The sequence below is a fragment of the Dendrobates tinctorius genome, unplaced genomic scaffold, assembly GCF_039654945.1.
Source record: "Dendrobates tinctorius isolate UK_male_01 unplaced genomic scaffold, ASM3965494v1 ptg000028l, whole genome shotgun sequence".
Lineage (NCBI taxonomy): Eukaryota > Metazoa > Chordata > Amphibia > Anura > Dendrobatidae > Dendrobates > Dendrobates tinctorius.
The window spans coordinates 25160237-25175051 of NW_027361696.1; the positions used below are offsets into that span (position 1 = coordinate 25160237).

At 41.2% G+C, this 14815-nt stretch overlaps 1 long non-coding RNA gene across 2 annotated transcripts in view; it reads right to left on the reverse strand.

The window, feature by feature from the left end:
* Nucleotides 1-257: 257 nt before the first annotated feature.
* Nucleotides 258-14815, reverse strand: part of LOC141085230 (uncharacterized) — a 386172-nt gene continuing 371614 nt past the window's right edge. For both annotated transcript variants that reach the window (XR_012231236.1, XR_012231235.1), the window contains one exon: nucleotides 258-1518. This is a non-coding gene — a long non-coding RNA (uncharacterized lncRNA). The remainder of the gene's footprint in view (nucleotides 1519-14815) is intronic.

The following is a 14815-nucleotide window of genomic DNA, read 5'->3' on the forward strand; positions in this document are numbered from 1 at the left end:
CAACAAAACAACCCCCTGTGGCAGTACTGTGTCCTGTGAGGGCAATGCCACAGCCACTAGGGTGAATGACACCCATGTCCTGCTGAGGACATACGACGACCTGGATGCTACCTTCATGATGGAGTACGGGAGAGACAACAAGCCTGGAAAGTACGCTGAGTCGTATCGTGCAGGTGCCAACACACTAGAATATTATTTACTGTGTATATACAGTGCCTTGATAAAGTATTCATACCCTGTGAACTTTTCCACATAACCCCCTCAAACAAATCTGTTTTATTGGGATTTTATGTGAGACCAACACAAAGTAGCAAGTATTTGTGATGTGCAAGGAAATGATACGAGGTTTACTAATTATTTAAAATAATATAAATCTGTAAATTGTTAGATGCATTCTTATTTTCTACTCCTTTGTCTGCACGTACTGCAGTCTTTTGGGATCTGACTCTCCAGCTTTGCACATCTAGAGGTGACATTTTGACCCTTCTTCTTTGCACACTCACTCAGTGAGATTGGATGGAGACATCTGTGATCAGCAATTTTCACAGCTTGCCACAGATTCTCTGGGATTTGGGCCTTGACTGTGACTGCACCATTCACACACAGGAATATGCTCTGATCTAAACCCTCCATTGTAGCTCTGGCAGGATGTTTAGGGTTGTTGTCCTGCTGGAAGGTGAACCTATGCTCTAGTCTCAAGTCTTTAGCAGCCTCTAACAGGTTTTCTTCCAGAATTGCTCTGAATTTAGCTCCATCCATCACTTCTGACAAGTTTCCCTGCCTCTGCTGAAATAAACGTTTCCAACAGTATGATGCTGCCACCACCATGTGTGACAGTGGGGATGATGTTTTCAGGGTGATGTGCAGTATTAATTTTCCATCACATATAGCATTTTGCATTTAGCTCCAAAAGTTCTCGTTTGGTCTCATCTGACCAGAGTCCCTTCTTCCACATGCCATGTATGAGACACAGTGAGCCTGTGGAAGAAGGAGCTCTGGTCAGATGAAAACAAAGTGATACTTTTTTAGCTAAATACACAGTCCTATGTGTGGCGGAAAACTGTGAAAACTGCACATCACCCATAAAACACCAACACCACCATCAAACGTAGTGGCAGCATCATGTTGTGGGGAGGCTTTTCTTCAGCAGGGGCAGGGAAGCGGGCCAGAGTTGATGGGAAGATGGATTGAACAAAGTACAGGGCAACCCTGGAGGAAAACCTGTTAGAAAACATGCATGCACCCCCGCTAATGCTTTTTTAGCACGCCCCAAAAATGGACGCTTGTTTGTTACATTTGTTATGTTATGACCAAGAATCATTTGCGATTCGAAACACGTCAAATGATAGTAAGTTGTTGTATATATTTTTCTCTTTGCTGTTTGTCAGACTGTCCAGATCCTTCTCCAGTTCCAGGAAAAGTGAAAAATGCAGATGAGAATTTTCGAGTACATTATGTAATATTGGCTTCCTTAAGCTTAGTGATCATAATCATTGTCCTCCTTTTCCTCATCTTCAACTGTAAGAAGTATAAAAAAAATAGCAAAGCACCGTAAGTATCACATGAAATATTATATACCACGTTTTAATTATTTCATATTTTTTTACATGATCAATCATATATGTTTTGCACAGTAACCATCAATGAAAAAGGGTTGTCCACTTCTGAAAGAATCCCTTAATATTATTACATGGCGATTGATAATATACTTTAATTTCCAATGCAAATCTGTCAGCTCCTGTGAAAGCTTCCTCCTGTGTAGGCATGTCATCAGCACCACAGAGTAAGGGGCTGGCTGAGCTTTTGAAACAAATGGTGAGCCAGCCCCCTGCCTACATAACAGAGATGCAGTGAGGACACAGTTTTCAGATTGGAAAAGTGGAGTCCATGTGGCTGCATAATAAGGAGCTGCACAGGCTACGTTACGTACAAATCCAATCAAGATTTGTGTCTTGCCCTACCGGCTCTGTGTCTTGCCCTAAAGGCTCTGTGTCCTGCCCTACCTGCTCTCTCTCCTGCCGTACTGGATGTATGCAGTGCCCAACCAGCTCTGTACCCTGCCCTTCCTGATCTGTGTCCTGCCATACTGGATATGTGTCCTGCTCTACAGGATGTATGCACTGCCCTCCTGGCTCTGTATCCTTCCCTACCAGATGTATGCTGTGCCCTAAAGGGTCTGTGCCCTGCACTACAGAGTCTGTGCTCTGCGTTTCCGGATGTGTGCCCTGCCCTTCTGGATTTGTGTCCTGCCCTACTGGATGTATGCAGTGCCCTACCGGCTCTGTGTACTGGGTCTGATTCCTGACCTACTGGATGTATGTAGTGCCCTACTGGCTCTTTACCCTTCCCTACCAGATGTGTACTGTGCCATAAAGGGTCTGTGCTCTGCCCTACCGAGTCTGTGTCCTGCCCTTTCGGATCTGTGTCCTGCTGTACTAGATCTGTGTCATGCCCTACTGAATATATGCAGTGCCCTACAAGCTCTGTGCCCTGCCCTACCAGATGCATGCAGTACTCTACCAGATCTGTGCCTTTCCCTAACAGATGTATGCAGTGCCCTACTGGCTCTGTACCCTGCACTACCAAATCTGTGCCCTGCCTTACTGGATCTGTGTCCTGCCCTGCCAGACTTATGTCCTGCCCTACTGGATGTATGTAGTGCCCTACCAGCTCTGTGCCCTGACCTACCAGCCTACAAGATGTATGCAGTGCCTTACTGGGTCTGTGCCCTTCCCTAACAGCTGTATGCAGAGCCTTACCGGATCTGTGCTCTGCCCTAACAGATGTTTGCAGTGCCCTTCTGGCTCTGTGCCGTTCACTACCGATTGTGTGCCCTGCCCTACCGAATAGACGCACTGTCTCAAAGCCTCCATGCCCAGCCCTACACACTCAATGCTCCGACAAGCTCTGTGTTGAAGAACAGAAGATTTTGCGGTATTTTTTGGGATGAGTCGGTGGTGAAGTTGCTTTAATTATTCTTCTCCTTTATTCATAGAAACTGCAGTGGAAATTGTGCCTCCTCCAGCAATGATTCCAGTACAGCAGACTTCATGGATGATGAATACATCAACAAAAAAGGACAAGTCTGAAAGGACTGTGCCCAATAAGGACCATTGTACAGATAACACTACCGTCTGGCTATGACTGGAGCCTGACACTGACTTTTTGGATCTATAAGGGGCTGCACCCGGTTCCCTTCCAATCTATTGACAAGAGTATCAAAGCTGGCATTAAAAATGTCACTCTCCTATCATATCACCCCGGGACTTCTCACTGGTCACTGTCTCCTATAGTCAAAATCATACACAAAAAGTCATTGTCTAGCTCCAGTCATAACACTTATAACATTTTAGAAAATATAATGTTTTCCATATACTTCTTTATTGGGAAAAAAATCTAAAAAAAAAATGTCAAAGGAGCATGGCGAAAAGTCATGGATTTAAAAAAAAGAAAGTAACCCAAAATGAGATTGAAAGAACACTAACTTACAAATTAATGATAAAAGTAAACGGAAAACAATCTTAAAAACTTGAAAAAACCTATCAAAACCAAAAGGTATAAAATGGAAATTAAACTGTTTTCAAAGACAAGTAACATGCTTAGTGTTCCGGTCTGAGATAAGTAAGAAAATGGAGATTCCCGATTTCTTAGGACACGTACAGAAACAATTTTTGCAACTTTTTGAGCAAAAAAGTTGCCAAAAGAATATAGAACATGTTACTTTACATGCGTAAAATAACTCCAGTTTTGCAACTTTTTTGAAAGTTTTGAAGCTAGACTCCTGTAGTTAGAAGACACTTCAGCTGCTATAAGACTACAACTCCCATCATGCCATGACAGCTGTGGATGCAGGCTGGCATAAAATGTAGTTATGAAACTTATTATAGATTTACAGCTTGATGGAATTCTTCATTGTCTTGATGCGAAGTCAGAGATTCGTGGAAACATTAAATGAAGAATATCAATGATCAGGAAAGGCGACGGCAATGACATGTAGCAAAAACATCAGCCGCGGTGACCTCAGAGTCTAGAGATTGGATATCTTTGTATTTGAGGCTTAATGTTTCTGTAACCTTGGCGCTAACACTATGACACTTTGTTCGGTCCCTGCCAGTGACAAAAATTATATACCAAGTTTACAACTTACTATTTTAGTCATTTTACTCATAGTGCTACCATCCATCATTGCAGATGGTGACACCCTGGAGTCTCACTTGTAAAAGTGTTTTAGATAGCCCATGGATCTCACTACAAGACTCTTGAAATAATAGCTTATTTGTGTCTGCAATAAGCAAAAGAGCACAAGTAATCACATGATCGCTGGATCCAGTGGATCATATATACATCCCAAGAACTTGCACAATATAAAATATATAGAGGGTCCTCATTATTAATCTACATTGTCATTGACAGAGCTCAATACAGTGCATGTATTGTATGTCCCACCAGTAGATTGCAGCACAAACCAGGAAACCGTAGTCGTAGTCAGAGATCCATATTTGTTTTACTCTTATGTTTTTTCCTCCCCTCTTCTTCCAAGATGCATAATTTTTTTTTATTCAATTGTTAATTTTTAAATACACCACTCACTTTACAGTATAATGTACCGACAAATTTGTAAAATATTTTAAGTTGGTGGGAACGGTTTAAAAAAAAATTCAATTCTGCCATTGTGTTTTTACAGCATTCATATATGATGATATGATGATATTTTCTTTTATTTTTCAACCAACTTTTATTCTCTTTGTAGCTTTTATCATATGGATTAATTACGTAGAGTGGACGTTTACAAATGCTGTGATACTAGATGTTTGTTTTATTTTTTTAATGGGGGTGAATTTCAGTCTGTTTTTTTTTTTATTTTTTAAGCTGTTTTTATTTGTTCTACTATTTTAGATCCCCTAGATGACTTGAACCTGCAGTCGTCCAATCACTTGTTGTATATCCTGCAATACTACAGAATTGCAATATATAGAGAAAATCAGTCTCCTATGAAGCTCAGCCTGTGGCTGAACTTAAAATCAGTGCCAAGATTGCAGATCTGGGGACCTTTCACAGGCCACAAGCTGCCATGGTATCCCATCAGAAGTTCCTGATCATTTTGGAGGGGGGGGGCAATGGGAACTGGCCTAAGTGAGGATGTGTCCTTGTTGCCCTACTGGAAGTGGGGTGGGTCTTTGTCTCTCTCAGGGAAGTGAGAGAGGTTATTTGTCTCTCTATAGGAAGTGGGGATAGTCTTTGGTTCCATGCAGGAAGTGGGGGAGGGTCTTTGGCTCCCTACTGGAAGTGAGGGTGTGTTTTTGTCTCTGAGGGAAGTGGGGGAGGGTTTTGTTATCTCTAAGGGAAGTGGGGGATGGTCTTTGGCTCTCTACAAGAAGTGGGGGGATGGTCTTTGGCTCTCTACAGCAAGTGGGAGATGGTCTGTGGCTCCCTACAGGAAGTGGAGGAGGGTCTTTGGCTCCCTGCTGGAAGTTGAGGTGAGTACTTGTCTCTCTAAGGGAAGTGGGCACAGGTGCTTATCTTTCTAAGGGAAGTGGGGGAGGGTTCTTGTCTCTATAAGCAAAGTAGGGGTGAGTCCTTGTCTCTCTAAGGTAAGTGGGGGATGGTCCTTGTCTCTTACAGGAAGTGGGTGATGATCTGCCTCTGATTGGTGATGTTAGGAGAAGAGGTGACGCATGATTATCTAGATTAATACCGCATAAAGTTATGTTTTGTGATTTCCAGAAATTCCACCTCTATTTCCACAAAAAGTTATAAACTAGGTGAAAAATCCACAAAATCCTAAAAAGTTTTAGAATTCCACAATGTTACTGGCGTGTAGTCAGTGATCTGTGAGAGCATTAAATGAGATACAAATGGCAAGGAAAGGAGCTGTATGGCGCAGGGCAAAAACATCAGCCCAGGAAACTGAGGCATCTAGAGAGATGGCAGCCAACTTGTGTTTAAGATTTAATGCTCCCATAAAATTGGCGCAAACACATTGTCACAGGTAGGGACTGTACAATGTGGCAAAAAATTCTAATAAAAAAATATATAAATTAAATCTTTGGGGCTCAATATATTATCATAACACTTAGCCAGTGATAAGCGTGTGTATATACTGTGCATGTGTGTATGTGTGTGTGTGTATATATATATATATATATATATATATATATTATACCATATGTAAAAAAAAGAACAGCAGCACTCTGTGAATGCCAAGACGTATAATGTCAATGGAAATAACTTCCAACCGCATTGTCCCTCAGCAAGGTGTACTTACAAAAGAAGCGAAGGTTGTTAACGCATAAATTGGACAATTCATGTGTGCCCATCAACTGCAGCAAGGTGACAGGGTGTGGCTCCCCCTGCTCTGACACTGCACTCCCCCCATTAACCTGTAGGTGTTCTCAACCAATTCTACTTTCCATTCAAATTGCAGGCTTGCAGCCCAGGAGAGACATGTTTGTCCATTATTGTAGGCTTTTTAGCCCGAAAGTCGCATGTACAGTAGGATAGGACCCATCAGAGAAGTGTCACCTTGCCGTGGTTAATGGGCACACATGAATTGGCCAATTTATGTACATCTTGCTGAAGGACAATGCGGTTGGAAGTTGTTATTTCTATTGACACTATATGTCTTGACATTCACAGAGTGCTGATGTGCTTTTTCAAACATATTTTGCAGTCACTACAGCTTGCACTTATTACACCCTATATACCTCATTATTACTGTACGTTGTCATTGACAGTGTTCAATACAGTGCATGTATCAGGACACAGTGAGACAGTTACAGCAGATTGCTGGAGCTGTAGTCGGAGATCTGTGCAGGGCAGCATCACCTCTAGGATGAGGCAGGAAAGATACAGACTTGACAGCAGTGTCTGCATCTATGGCTCCTAAAATGTTTTTGCATCCTCATAACGTGTTTCAATGTAATATTTATTCTTCACACCTCTCCATGCCTTTCACTGAATCATCTGCAGGACAAAGTCATTGCAGAATGCTGCAGCTTGGCTGCATGTTTTATTATTTCCATTGCAAAAAGTGAATTGTGGATGGAAATCCACAGGGTGAATTAAAATGGGCATATTACACTTTGGATATTTTTTGCAGCAGGTGATGGGATTTCTACAAATCTCATGCACAACGCTGGTTCTGTAGCAAATTATGCCCTTGGAAAGCCTGTGAGGGGGGAATCCATTGTTTTTATGCTATGTGGGATCATTCCGTAATGAATGGAGTGCCAATCATACTGAATTGCTACATTCCCTAATAAAGGCTCGTTCTGCCAAACTGAGACATCCACAGAGATAGTGGACAACTTGTGTCTTAGCTTTGGAGTTTCATATAAAATTTGCATTAAGGCATTGTCACTGGCAAGGACCGAAGAATATGACCTGCGCCCTCCCGTGTAGTGGAGCCGCCCCGAGCGCTGGGAATGGTGATAGCCCATTTCACATTGACCTCTCATTCTGGAGATGCACCTAAAAAGTGTCAAATGCAGATCCCTGGTGGACATGATTTAGCCCGTTAAGAATTAAGACATTGACTGTGATACACGGGGGACCATGAGCAATCGGGTGATCAATGGGTCCAGTAGTGTAAATCCCCTGACCACGTCATATGTATAATTCCAGGGTTTTTGGTGGACAGACTGCTCCTATATTCCCCAGTATCACTTTACGTTGTCATTGACAGTGTTCAATACAGTGTATGTAAAAGAACACCGCCGGTCAACACCGGGAAACCGTAGTCGTAACCAGACATCCAAGCAAGATTTCATCTAGGATGATGCATGCAGGAGGCTACATTCCCATTTTCTCCTTCACGTCTTTAATTTTGCATCTAGTTGCCTTCAATTTATTTCTAGTCATTCCAGGACGTTCATCCTGCTATACAGTGTACTGCCTTCTCACACTGAACAGACTTGTTTTGAGTCTTTAGAGACTTGAACCAGAGATCTGTAGTTAAAGCGAGACAAGGGGCAGTAAGGAGACGTCGTACATGGATGACGTCATACATGATGCACCGTAGATCTTCAAAAAGTTCTGACCCCAGGCGATCTGTGCATTGCTATGTTCTGTGATGTTGGTTATTATGGATTTCTGTGAACGTGTGAACGTATCTTTATCAAGGAATTTTTTGAAGAAGCTTGAGTGGAGATTCCCGATGTCTCAAAACTTTTAAAACATTCCAGATTCTTCTGGCCTAAGCCTCAAAATCCTAAATAGTTTTTCCATTAAATAGGACCAGTTTGAGTTCAAAGTTTTGATATTTGCCCTGACGTAAAGTCCAGGTAACATTAAACATGAAATACAAGTGATGAAAGAAGGTGGTGATAATGGCCGGAGGGACAAAAATCGCAACTTCGATAACTATGGCACCAAAAAAGACGTCGGCTGACGTGTAGTGTAGGTTTAGTGTTTCAGTAAAATTAGCACTTACACATTGTCAGCAACACTTTTCAAAAATTACATGAAAATAGAAAATTGGGACAATTATATTTAATAATGTAATTTTGACAAAGTTATATTATAGTTAAAGTTCTTCTTGAAAAATTACCTTTTTTCATCACCAGTGTACTCAATTTTTGATTTATTTAGAATGTTCCCCAAAAATAGATTGATCATTACGTGTCTTAAGTGTTTAGATCTCAGTGATCGACTCTGAGTAAATACAGAACCAAGTGTTTAATTTCCCAGCAGCACCACCACAGGCAAAACAGAGCATTACACAATCCATGGATTATTCATATAACAACCGATTCCTCCAGAGGCAGAGATGCTTCAGTAACCTAGATAGATGGCGGATTAAAGGAATTATACTATAATTATGAAACATGTGGAAATGTTTCACTCATCTCTAATCTGGGATCATAATGTACAGTAATTGTAACCAGAGCACTAAATGTTATTCCTCAGGATTAATAGTTTTAAAAGGGAAGTTCATCCAAAATGTAAAACTATGGTAGAGTAATGATGAAAGGGTCAAGTCCTGTCCAGTCTGGCTCCACTCTGAATCACATTTTCCTATTACTGAGCTTTACTGTCACATTATTTTTATGGCTTTTGCATTATCACTGTTTTGTTACTATATTCTATTATTATTACTATGGTTTAATTATCACTATATGATCACTATTGCATTATTATCACTTCTGCAGTATTGTACCTATTTTACTCCAATAAAAAAATTAAATTCTGACATTTGTGTCAACTCTTCATTTTATGATTTATATACAGGTGCATCTCACAAAATTATAATATCATCAAAAAGTGAATTTATTTCAGTTCTTCAATACAATAAGTGAAACTCATATATAGTCATTACAGAGTGATCTATTTCACGTGTTAATTTCTGTTAATGTTGATGATTATGGCTTACAGCCAATGAAAACCCAAAAGTCATTATCTCAGTAAATTAGAATACTTTATAACACCAGCTTGAAAAATGATTTTAAAATCAGAAATATTGGCCTACTGAAATGTATATTTAGTAAATGCACTCAATACTTGGTCGGGGCTCCTTTGGCATCAATTACTGCATCAATGCGGCGTGGCATGGAGGCGATCAGCCTGTGGCACTGCTGAGGTGTTACGGAAGCCCAGGTTGCTTTGATAGCAGCCTTCAGCTCAACTGCATTGTTGGGTCTGGTGTCTTTCGTCTTCCTCTTGACAATACCTCTATGGGGTTAAGGTCAGACGAGTTTACTGGCCAATCAAGCACAGTGATACTGTTGTTTCTAAACCAGGTATTGGTACTTTTGGCAGTGTGGACAGGTGCCAAGTTCTGTGGAAAATGAAATGTCCATCTCCAAAAAGCTTGTTGTCAGAGGGAAGCATGAAGTGCTCTACGATTTCCTGGTAAACGGCTGCACTGACTTTGGTCTGGATAAAACATAGTGGACCTACACCAGCAGATGACATGGCTCCACAAACCATCACTGATTGTGGATATTTCACACTAGACCTTGGAAGTCAAGGTTCCAGAGTCTGGAGGAAGAGTGGAGAGGCCACAATCCAAGCTGCTTGAGGTCTAGTGTGAAGTTTCCACAATCAGTGATGGTTTGGGGAGCCATGTCATCTGCTGGTGTAGGTACACGGTGTTTTATCAAGACCAAAGTCAGCGCAGCCGTCTATCAGGAGATTTTAGAGCACTTCATACTTTTATCTGCAGACAAGCTTTTTGGAGATGGAAATATCATTCTCTATCAGGACTTGGCATCTGTCCACACTGCCAAAAGTACCAATACCTGGTTTACAAACAACAGTATCACTGTGATTGATTGGCCAGCAAACTCGCCTGACCTTAACCCCATAGAGAATCTATGGGATATTGTCAAGAGGAAGATGAGTGACACCAGACCCAACAATGCAGACGAGCTGAAGGCTGCTATTAAAGCAACCTGGGCTTCCATAACACCTCAGCAGTGCCACAGGCTGATCGCCTCCATGCAACACCGCATTGATGCAGTAATTGATTCAAAAGGAGCCCCGACCAAGTATTGAGTGCATTTACTGAACATACATTTCAGTAGGCCAATATTTTGGATTTTAAAATCATTTTTCAAGCTGGTGTAATAACGTATTCTAATTTACTGAGATAATGACTTTTGGGGGTTTTCATTGGCTGTAAGCCATAAGCATCAGCACTAACCCCTTAACCCCCAAAGTTGGTTTGCATGTTAATGAGCAGGCCAGTTTTTAGAATTCTGACCACTGTCCCTTTATGAGGTAATAACTCTGGAATGCTTCCATGGATCCTGGTGATTCTGACATTGTTTTCTCGTGACATATTATACTTCATGGCAGTGTTAAAATTTCTTTGATATAACTTGCGTTTATTTGTGAAAAAAACAGAAATTTGGCAAAAATTTAGCAATTTTCCAACTTTGGATTTTCATGCCCTTCAATTACAGAGATATGGCACACAAAATACTTAATAAGTAACATTTCCCACATGTTTACTTTACATCAGCACAATTTTGGAACCAACATTTTTTTATTGTTAGGAAGTTATAAGGGTTAAAAGTTGACCATCGATTTCTCATTTTTACAACATCATTTTTTTGTAGGGACCACATCACATTTGAAGTCATTTTGAGGGGTCTACATGATAGAAAATACCCAAAAGTGACCATTCTAAAAACTGCACCCCTCAAGGTGCTCAAAATCACATTGAAGAAGTTTATTAACCCTTCAGGTGCTTCACAGGAATTTTTTGAATGTTTAAAAAAAATGAACATTTAACTTTTTTCACAAAAAAATTACTTCAGCTCCAATTTTTTTATTTTACCAAGGATAACAGAACAAATTGCTCAATAACTTTTGGGGTACAATTTCTCCTGAGTATGCTGATACCCCATATGTGGGGTAAACCACTTTTTGGGCGCATGGCAGAGCTCGGAAGGGAATGAGCGCCGTTTGACTTTTTCAACGCAGAATTGGCTGGACGCCACGTCGCGTTTGGAGAGGCCCTGATGTGCCTAAACAGTGGAAATCTCCAACAAATGTCACCATTTTGGAAACTATACCCCTCAATATACTTCTCTAGATGTGTAGTGAGTACTTTGAACCCCTAAGAGCTTCACAGATGTTTATAACGTAGAGCTGTAAAATTAAAAAATCATATTTTTTCCACGAAAAGTATCTTTTCACCCCCAATTTTTATTTTTCCAAGGGAAACAGGACCAAAAAAGCTATTGTGCAATTTGTCCTGAGTATGCTCATACCCCATTTGTTGGGAAACCACTGTTTGGTCACATGGCAGCGCTCGGAAGGGAAGGAGCGCCGTTTGACTTTTTCAACTCAAAATTGGCTGGAATTGAGATCGGACGCCATGTCACATTTGGAGAGCCCCTGATATGCCTGAACAGCGGAAACTCCCACATGTGACATCATTTTGGAAACTAGACCCTTCAAGGAACTTATCTAGATGTGTGGTTTTTATTTTCCCAAAGGTAACAGGAGAAATTGGACCCCAAAAGTTGTGCAATTTGTCCTGAGTAGGCTGATACCCCACATGTGGGGGTAAATCACTGTTTGGGCGAATGGCAGATCTTGGAAGGGAAGGAACACTTTTGACTTTTTCAATGCAGAATTGGCTGGAATTGAGTTCAGACGCCAAGTCGCGTTTGGAGAGCACCTGATGTGCCTGAACAGTGGAAACCCCCAGTTCTAACTCCAACCCTAACCCCAACACACCCCAACTCTAATCCCAACCCTAGCCCTAGCCCTAATGGTAAAATGGATATAAATACATTTTTTTTAATTTTATTATTTTTCCTTAACTAAGGGGGTGATAAAAGGGGGCTTGATTTACTATTTATAGCAGGTTTTTATGTTTGGCAGCTGTCATGCTAAAAGACACTTTTTATTGCAAAAAATAGTTTTTGCATCACCATATTTTGAGAGCTATAATTTTTCCATATTTTGACCCACTGAGTCTTGCGTAGTCTTATTTTTTGCGGGACACATTGACATTTTTATTGGTACCATTTTGGAGCACATGACATTTTTTGATCACTTTTTATTTCGATTTTTGGGATGCAGAATGAACAAAAACCAGCAATTCATTAATTTCTTTTGGAGGGGGGGGCATTTACACCGTTCCGCGTGTGGTAAATTTGATAAAGCAGTTTTATTCTTCGGGTCAGTACGGTTACAGCGATACCTCATTTATATTTTTATGTTTTCGCGCTTTTATACAATAAAAACTATTTTATAGAAAAAATAATTATTTTGCATCGCTTTATTCTGCAAGCTATAACTTTTTATTTTGTCGCTGATGATGCTGTATCACAGCTCGTTTTTTGCTGGACAAGATGATGTTTTCAGCGATATCATGTTTATTTATATCCGTCTTTTCGAGCGCGTGTTATTGCACTTTATGTTCGGCGGTATGATGATAAAACATTGTTTTTTTTTAAGGGGTTCACTAAAGGGGTTAACTAGTGGGAAAGTTTTATAGGACGGGCTGTTACGGATGCGGCGATACTAAATGTGTACTTTTATTGTTTTGCTTTTTTTATTTACAAAAAAAGAATTTATTGGGGAATATTTTTTTTCTTTATTTAGGAATTTTTAAATTATTTCTATATGTTTTTTCTTTTTACTTTATTACTTTGTCCCAGGGTGGGACATTACTGTGTATGTCATGATCTCAGTGCGGGTTTGACTCGCACACGTGGGGTTAATGTCTGGAACCAGTGCTGATGACTGGCATTTCTGGGGTTAAAGGTTGTGATCCCGGTGCAGGCTTAGGCTAGTTTCACACTTGCTTTTTTTTGCAGCGCGTTTTTCCCGCAAAAAAACGCATTAAAAAAACGCATACAAAAGCATACAACTGCTGCGTTTTTTTCAAGCATTTTTATGAGCATGCATGAAAAAAACGCAGCGTTTTTATGCGTTTGTCAGCGTTTTTAGTGTGTTTTTACCGCGTTTGCGTTTTTTTCCAACATTAGGTGGCCCCTCACACTAACCCAAACCAAGACTTTACTAACCCTGACCCTGACCCTAACCCTAACCCTAACTAACCCTAACCCTAACCCTGACCCTAACCCTTAACCAAACCATACTTAACCCTAACCCAAACCCTAAACCCTAACTAACCCTAACCCTGACCCTGACCCTAACCCTGACCCTAACCCTTAACCAAACCATACTTAACCCTAACCCAAACCCTAAACCCTAACTAACCCTAACTAACCCTAACCCTGACCCTGACCCTAACCCTTAACCAAACCATACTTAACCCTAAACCCTAACTAACCCTAACCCTAACCCTAACCCTGACCCTGACCCTAACCCTGACCCTAACCCTTAACCAAACCATACTTAACCCTAACCCAAACCCTAAACCCTAACTAACCCTGACCCTAACCCTAACCCTGACCCTAACCCTTAACCAAACCATACTTAACCCTAACCCAAACCCTAAACCCTAACCCTAACTAACCCTGACCCTGACCCTAACCCTTAACCAAACCATACTTAACCCTGACCCTAACCCTGACCCTAACCCTGACCCTAACCCTGACCCTAACCCTGACCCTAACCCTGACCCTAACCCTGACCCTAACCCTGACCCTAACCCTGACCCTAACCCTTAACCAAACCATACTTAACCCTAACCCAAACCCTAAACCCTAACTAACCCTAACCCTGACCCTAACCCTTAACCAAACCATACTTAACCCTAACCCTAACCCTGACCCTAACCCTTAACCAAACCATACTTAACCCTAACCCTAACCCTGACCCTAACCCTTAACCAAACCATACTTAACCCTAACCCAAACCCTAAACCCTAACCCTAACCCTGACCCTAACCCTTAACCAAACCATACTTAACCCTAACCCTGACCCTAACCCTTAACCAAACCATACTTAACCCTGACCCTGACCCTAACCCCAACCCTAACCCTGACCCTGACCCTAACCCTAACCCTAAACCCCTTTAACTAACCCTAACTCTAACCCAAACCCCTAAATTCCATGGTTAAAAAAAAAAACGCTTGTGCAAAAAAACACATACATAAGCATGCCAATGCGCACATATGCGCACCCATAGGCTATAATGGCCATTTTTAGCGCAAAACGTGCGCATATGTGCGCATGCGCTTTTTTGCAGGGCCAAAAAATGCAACATGCTGCGTCTGGAAAATACCAATGCATACCCCAAAAAAACGCAGCGCATGAAAATCGCATACATGCGCATGGCAGTGCGCAGGTATGCGCACCCATGTTAAATATAGGGGAAAAAACGCATAAGCAGGTTAGCGTTTTTTTCCAGCGCTAAAAAACGCAAATGTGAAACCAGCCTTACCTG